This window comes from Cariama cristata, unplaced genomic scaffold (genome assembly GCF_000690535.1).
Source record: "Cariama cristata isolate BGI_N322 unplaced genomic scaffold, ASM69053v1 scaffold36991, whole genome shotgun sequence".
Classification (NCBI taxonomy): Eukaryota; Metazoa; Chordata; class Aves; order Cariamiformes; family Cariamidae; genus Cariama; species Cariama cristata.
Genome location: NW_009599328.1, coordinates 49,873 through 57,726, shown reverse-complemented (window position 1 = coordinate 57,726; position 7,854 = coordinate 49,873).

Sequence of the window (7,854 nt, the reverse complement as noted above, 5' to 3'; positions counted from 1 at the left end):
TGTGAGTTCAGTACTTCCAGAATTCAAACTGCTTTATGAGAGGAAATCCATTACAACAGTAACTCTTCAGGAATTGCAGTTCCAGTCAAATTCCCCAAGTCAAAAATCCCTAATTTTAACCTGCAGATTCACAGAATGATAGTAATGTTAACTTATGCAAATGTTGAGGCATTTGCTTGATGAGTGTTGAGACTTCATTCATTACTCTTTGTCAAATATACTTAAGATCCATATGTGTCATAGTAATTAAAGTGTGTATAGCGGGGAGAGGGATAAGGAAGGGTTAGAGACCATTACTGAATAGATCAAGAAACAGAGCTGTGTGTTGCTGCCGTCACCTTTAATATACTCAGAAACTCTGATATGGCCTAATCTGTTAACGTAAATTGAAAAGAGTCATGATAGCAAAAATGAATAAGGAAGGAGTGCACCAGGAGGCAGAAGTATAATTAAAAAAGCTCCCTTTATCTAAAAATTTCATTAAAAACAAAGAAACACTCAAACACACAAAGATATATAGGACATAAGCTTTAATTAAAAGTGCAGCTGCTGCTTTGCAGTTTCGGCATAGAGCACACACTTCTATCTTCCGAACAACTATTGTCTGGCTGTAGTGTTTCACATTTGAGAACACCTCTGGCTCTGACGTTACCACAAAATTTCACAATGAAATACAAAGCTGATCAAAGCTCTGTGCCAGGGATCCAGGGCAAGGTACTGCAGCTCTGTGCTCCTAGCTCAATTCAGCATGAGGGGTGAGCATCCTCACCTACACCACAGGTCCCAGTGCCCTGGCACAGCCAGGACGATACTGAGTCAACATCTGGGACCACAGCAATGCCAATGAAGTGAATTTTAAATCTGGGGCTGGAATGGGTTTTTGAGGGTTGTTTCCAGTTGGGACATGAAAGTTCTGAATGTTAAGCTAATGAAAAGCCATACAGCACTATAAACTCACTAGTTCGGTATTTAACAGAAAGAGAATTTGTTTCTTAAACTGACTCTTTTTGAGTGAATTTATCCGAGTCAAATCCCTCTGGAATGAGCAGGTTATAGCATTTTACTGGAGAGGTACGAATGCTTCATCTTTCAACAGATTTGGGAAGGCGAGGGTAAGACTATAGAGGCATATGGGAACTGTTTCCCAAATAAGTAAGTTTTGGAATAAGAACAAGGAGTTACTCTGAAGTGGAAACTTTGGAAGTAACTAGCCCATTGGCCCTGGGAAAACCCACCAAGAGTCTTGACCCAGCTCTGTGGGCATCCTGTTCTGGTACAGTAAAAGTATTTGCAAGCATCAGTCATTTTAGACAGAGGTTTCTGATATAAATGAAGCACAGTTTCTCCCAGCTCTGCTTTTCAGATCTGCTCCATGAGGCAAGATTTTCTTTATTTCCCTTATCTGTAGAGGGAGATTCTCACAAAAACATGATGTCTGGTCACTGGCTATTTAAAGAATAGCCTCGTCCTCTCAAAGTTCACGTCTCATGCCAAAAATCATCCATCAGTAAAATTAAGGACTCAATGATAGTTTGCCTTTGCACGTTGAGAAGTTGTGTTTTAGGAATAAGCTTCTTTAAGAAGCTTTGCACACTTGCATTCTCAGCCAAGACAGCAAACATATCTCCAGGTCAGACTGTACTGATTTTCCTCTTCATTGGACCAAAACGAGACCCCAGGCAGCATTGGCAGGGAGCAGGATAAGGCCTCATACTGATCTTTGCCGTAGGGATGAAACTTTCCATGAGTATCTCACAGTTACTTTCACTAGACAAACCTTGGGAACTTGACAAAATACTGGAGCAGTAGCAAAATTGTAGGAAGTCAAGTTGGAGCGAGATTAATTTTATCTCTTTGGTTACTTTTGCACTTTAAATTGGTCTGCTGTCTCATTCCAGATCATTTGATTAATGCACAGGCAAAGCACTGGAAGATATTGGTGCATGGCTAGGAACTTGCTTAGAGATGGATCAAAGGAGTTCTGAGATACTTTCAAATTTTTATTTTGTATTTATTTATTTATTTTAATGCTGTTTATTGATTTTCCCTCTTCAGCTTTTGCAGAGCAGACCTGTCACAAGTGTCCTTCATAAATCCTCACATCTGGTTTCTCACATAAATTTGAGCCAAAGAATTGTTAAGAAAATATTAAAGTAATTTACATTTCTGCCAAGGATCCTAACCACCCCTCTTCATAAACAGCACAAACATGTCAAGGAAAACTCCAGAATAAAAGCAGTGTGTTAAAAAACATATTGCCTGTTGCCTATAGACAATCTTGATGGGACACAAATGAATTATATCTCCCTGTTATACCTTAGTTAGCAAATTTTTCACAGTGAGAGCCAAGGTTAGTGTTCACTGGTCCTGTATTAAAGTCGCTCTTCTTGGCACTGACACAGATAGAGACACCAGTGTGAAACATAGAATACAAGTAAAACAGCCTAGTTCAGTAAAATTCAGGTGACTCTTCCCCATGGTAACCTCTGCAGGACCCAGAAGATGCTGTGACTTTCACTTGGATGAGCACCTTGCAGGGGTGCAATACCAGTGCCATGACAGCATCACAGGGACTCCCAGAGTTCATGGCTGTGGCTGTTGGGGCAACTGTCAGTGCCCAGTATAATAAAAGCTTCCAAAAAGAGTTATTTGTTACTATTGCCAACTGCATGATTTTGACAGAAAAAAGCATTTTACAAAGTTGGGATCCATAATTAACAGAAGATTGAGGTTGCCATTGCCTTATTGTGATCACTTCCTTACCCTTATTTGCCCTCCTGTTTGAAACAGTAAGTGCTTTCATGCACCTCAGGCATTTTTTATGCTAATCTGAGCCAAGAGAACACTGTTCCTGCTGCTGTCTTGGCACCTCAGAGCCCTATCTGTGTCTCTGTTTTAGAAACTAGTCCATAGCATTTGCGCAGAGCACAGTCCTATTGCCACCCCCTGAGTGAAAGACCAGATTTTATTTGGGCTTATATTTCCTCTGCACTGAGTACTGCATGCTGCATGTCAGGCTGGGTAGTAACTCTTTACGTATGCAATGTGAAGAGGATGTTGTGTAAGCATCAGAGATAGCAGCTCTTTTCCTTTTCTTTCTCTCTATTAGTCTCCAGTGTACAGTACATTATATGAAGTTCTTCATATCATGGCTTAATATAAGCCTCAGAGTTATGTTTGTGTCTTCACATCTTGGCCAGTGAACCTAATTTAATCTAATTTGTCTGTTCTGGTTGATCCAAGGAGCTTCAAAAATGAGTGTTGGCAAATACAGTCACAGAAAGAAAGTAATAAAAGTTAATTTTGTTGTTAACAAATATCACTGTTGGTGAACAAGGATTTATGGAGGTCATTTGGGAATCTGATCTGTATTATTTCGTTGCTTCAGTAGTTTGATAGGGATCTTGCTGGTTTACAGTTGCTACTCTGGCTGAGCTTCATAGCAGTCACTTCTTATTAAACTGCAAGTACAAGCATACAGTATTATACATAATGGACATTTTTAGCTGAAACAAAATAGTGAGGGCACAGGGGCTGAGCTCCATTGGTTGAATAAACCGTTCTCTGTTTCAGGTGTTGCCTACCTAATGTCTGATTGAGTTTGGAGTATACATTTGGTGTACGAGAATTTTAATTTGGATCCTGAAGCCACTGCATAGTTTCAAGAAGTCTAATCAGAAAGCTGAGCAACACTCATGATAACAAACTTACCTGAGCATCTCACCAGGCTTGAGGACCAAATGAAGAACTGCTTTCCAGCCTGCAGATTGGGTAAGGCAAAGATACCACAGCAGGTAAGTGATGCTGCCAGCTACCCACCGGGAGGGCTTCCAGGATGCGGAGAGTACTGTTACAAAATGTATTTGCACACTTCAGTGTCATAGATGATGGCAAGGAAAAACACGCCAGTGCTGTAGCTGCTGTACAAATAACCACGCTGCTGAGAAGCTTCAAAGGCCCTTGGGTGCAATTACTGAGAGTCTCCATGCCTCACACTGGCCCTCAACTCTGACCCCTGCACAGGAATTGCCTTGCAGTTTGAGTCGCTCCCCAGTCACAACTAGAACCGATCAATGGTATTTATGAGATAATTGAAAAAACTCCCATTTCCCCACTGCTTTTTTCTTGAGATATTGCCATAAAAGCTCTGTGCAAACTCTGACATAAAGAAGCATCAATACTTGGGCTCCAAGGCAAATCAAAGTCCACTCATTACATGTACCAAAACGTGGGTGGCAGCTTGGGCCTTGCTACATTGAATTGCAGGTGCTGTTTGCAACGGGCTTTTCTTCTGAATTTCCAACTGTTTGAGTTTGTGTTTTGCGTTCTCTCTGCAAATTATAAATAAAGTTCCTGTCAAACTGTGGATCATTGCTTTTATTGGTGCAGTTCTCATGTCTGAGGTATTTTTCCTTATAGGTGAATGTTGTAAAATTAGATAATTTGTATGGCAGCTGAGTTATGATACAAAAGTGTTTGCAATATCTGGATGAATAAGCTAATGACTTTCATGAAAAATGAAAAATCATCAGTCAGATATTGCAGTAGTCAGAGACTTTACAATTAATGATAATCAATAATAAATAAATAGAGATAGACAGGTAAATGGTTTTTCAACAAGTTTGGATTGTTGATCATGGAAATTTGCTTACTAATCATTAACTGCAGCTACATCACAATCTTATTTTATACCTTCATGCTGTGAGAATATCGGTCTTCAAAAGTTTTGAAAATACTGTCTTCTAGTATAAATAGTGCTTATTTGACATCTAGCTAGGTCTTCTTTTTCTTTGATTTAAATTTAGCGGTAATGACCACATCCAGCTTCTGAAATTTCTGTGACTCTACTCAAATGAAGGGACTCTTCTCACAGAATTTACTGAGAACCTAGAAAAAACAGGCAGACCTCAAAAACCAGACAGACCCAAAGTTACTTTAAACAAGAACCTGACGTGTTTAATCTTAGTTATTCAGCTGTTCCCTGTGGAGATGTTTTTGAAGTGTGTGCCTGGAGTGGGTTCGTAGGGTTATCTAACACCGCTGGTTCCCATGCGCTCACTCCTATGTGGAGATGGTCGCAAACCAGAACTTCAGGCAAAAAATCCTGAAAACAACGTGCAAATACAGAAGTTTGAAATCTTCAGTCACAGGTGTATGATTTTCCTTCTCTTTAAGAATAGGTTCAACTCTCAAATCTGTGCTTTAACCCCTAAAATATTGCATTCAGGAAGTCTCTACTCATTTTGTTGTTATTATTTTGGTAAATCCAAATTTATTAAACTCTCTCCAATTTATTGGAACTAACTTTTGTGCAGTAAAAATGTTATCCATCAGCTTTGTCTTGTAATCTACACACTGCATGTTTTCCTGCCTATCAAAACAGATTAATCACAGAGATAGCTGAAGTTGTCAGTTAGTTACTGGATGACTATCACTATATCTTTCTTTTATTTTCCCTTTCTTTTATTTTTTTAAAGAAAATATTACTTGAATGATGGGAAAAGTGGCTATTCATTTAAATGAGTGAAAGTGAAGTTTAAATCAGGGCCTGGTAACTTTGTTCACAATAATATGTTAATGACTTGACAATCATGCTAATGTTAATTAGATTATTCTGAAATAGAAGCACATGTTTCTAACAGTTGGCACACTTTGTCGGTATATGAACAACAATGTTTATCTCCTTGCTAGTTTCCTGATCTTTCAGTATGAATAATTGAAACATTTTAGTACTGGAAACTCAGTATTTCATCTCAGGCCAAACTTAACACATTTCGTTTTATTTTTAGGCAGAAATGCAGCAATACATCAAAATAATGAGAGTTCGTAAATCCATGGATATGCTTCTATGATTACAGCTGAAAGCATTTGTAGGAAGAAATCCTTGCTATCTTTTCTGTGCTATCTTATTAAATGTGTCCTTCTAAACATTTTCCATCTAGGCTCTTCTTTTGTTTAAAGCTACTGAATCAGGTAATTCATCATTTATATTTTACAAAGATGCAGAACTGTGATCAATAGAAATTGAGGGCACTCAGTATCTTTTAAATGCTTGTGGACTCTCTATACATTGTACAGAGAATTTTCTGCTTCAGAGGAGAATCCCAAGTGATTAAGTGATCAACCAAAAGGATATATTTGTATTTTTTGTCTTCCTCAGCAATTTGCAATATTTGTCAGACAGACATTTTACTGTTTAAAGTTCAGACCCCACCAATATATGCCATGTTGCAGTCATGTTCAAGTTTTTCACACTTCATTTGAATTTTTTTCTTTTCCTGAGAGCTCTCGACCAGTCCCGAGTGGTTCATTTCCCTGTGGCTTACTTATCAAGTACAGATGTAAAATGCTTGTACTGATAGGTAATGATCCGCAGGTCATGTTTACAAATAGGGGTGAAGTGGAGATGTTTTAACCCAATTGAAAGGTCTCCTGGTTTTGACACAAAGTATGTAGAAAAAGCCTCTTTGATCACACAGACTGAGTGGGGTCACCTCTTTCAGCTGCAATACCACCTTCAGTAAAGCAGCATTTAGTGAGTTTTTTACAACACTATAATTTTGCACTGAAAACCATGAATGGCTTGCCAATCTCATGCAGTTGGTATCAGGATTTCCTTCTTTCCCAATAATACTTCCTCAGGCAACACCTCATCTTAGGCACCTGTATTTTGTATTTGTAGTGCAATCCCTGTGCTCAGATCTGAATCTGCTTCTTACCTACGTTGTGTGGGCAGGAGCCCAAGTTTGAGTCTGGAGAAAATATAGAAGGGCCAAAAGGAAAGCTCAAGACCACGTTGTTTCTCACTGTCAAAACCAGTAGAACACAAAAAAAAGGAAAAAATCACTGATCTGTGGGCAGTGTGTCTGTAGAGAGCTGGGTCAGAAAGAACTGCAGTCTTTTACCCATGTCCTGGTCCATGGTTAGGACCTAAGACAAATCTAGAAACAAGAGTCAATGCAAAAGCTGTGTTTCCTGACCACGCCATTCGACGCAGAATTTCTGAACTCCTTCAAATGTTTTAATTCTTGTCTTAATCTGCCAGGCAGTCTATAAAGGACCTTCAGAATACAGGAAAAAAAATGCAAAATCTATTTGGTTTAAGGAATTCATAAATTTTATCTGACTTTATCTCTGAAATGTCATATTTCTTGAACAGCCCTGAACTAGAACTATGCTCGGATCATTTTTGGATCAAAGGCTCAGGTTTGCTTTCAGTGTAAGGGTTTTATGTGAAACCTCAAAGAAAAAGTCAAAAGCTATAACTTGGAAATCATGACCACTTTCTCCCTTCAAACTCTATTTTTAATTCACAGTGACCCTTAATATAAGAGGAAAGGCCAAAAAAAATCGAGAGACAGGCATTTTTATTGAAAGTTGTGGGAAACAGTTGGGGAGAGGGTATGTGTGAGCTTTCCAAAATGAGGTACTATATACACAGCCCAAATGGCAACTGTCAGGTCAGAAAATAGAGAACAACCTCAGTGTATTTCTGCTTACTCTACTCTTGGATTAAGCTAAATCTGAGCAATGTGCTACCAGGCTGTCAATCCGAGTTGTTTTGCTACCTCTCTGTCAGGAGGTGGAATTAGAAAGTTTGGGACAAGTTTACTTTCCAGCTACTTTCTCAGCTTAATGTCAGTATTTTCATTCATTTCTGCATTGTCCAGGGTTGTTTAAGTTCTTTTTCCATATAGAGAGGAACAATGTCACAGAATGATTTCTTGAAGGTTTAGTTCTTTTTCAAGATTCTTAAGAGAAAAGCTACTCTCTTCTAAATTTCCAAGCAAGAAAATCAGAAACTTGCCTGACACCTTTAGAGAATTAGATGGTGATTATGAGTGAACTTCTAGT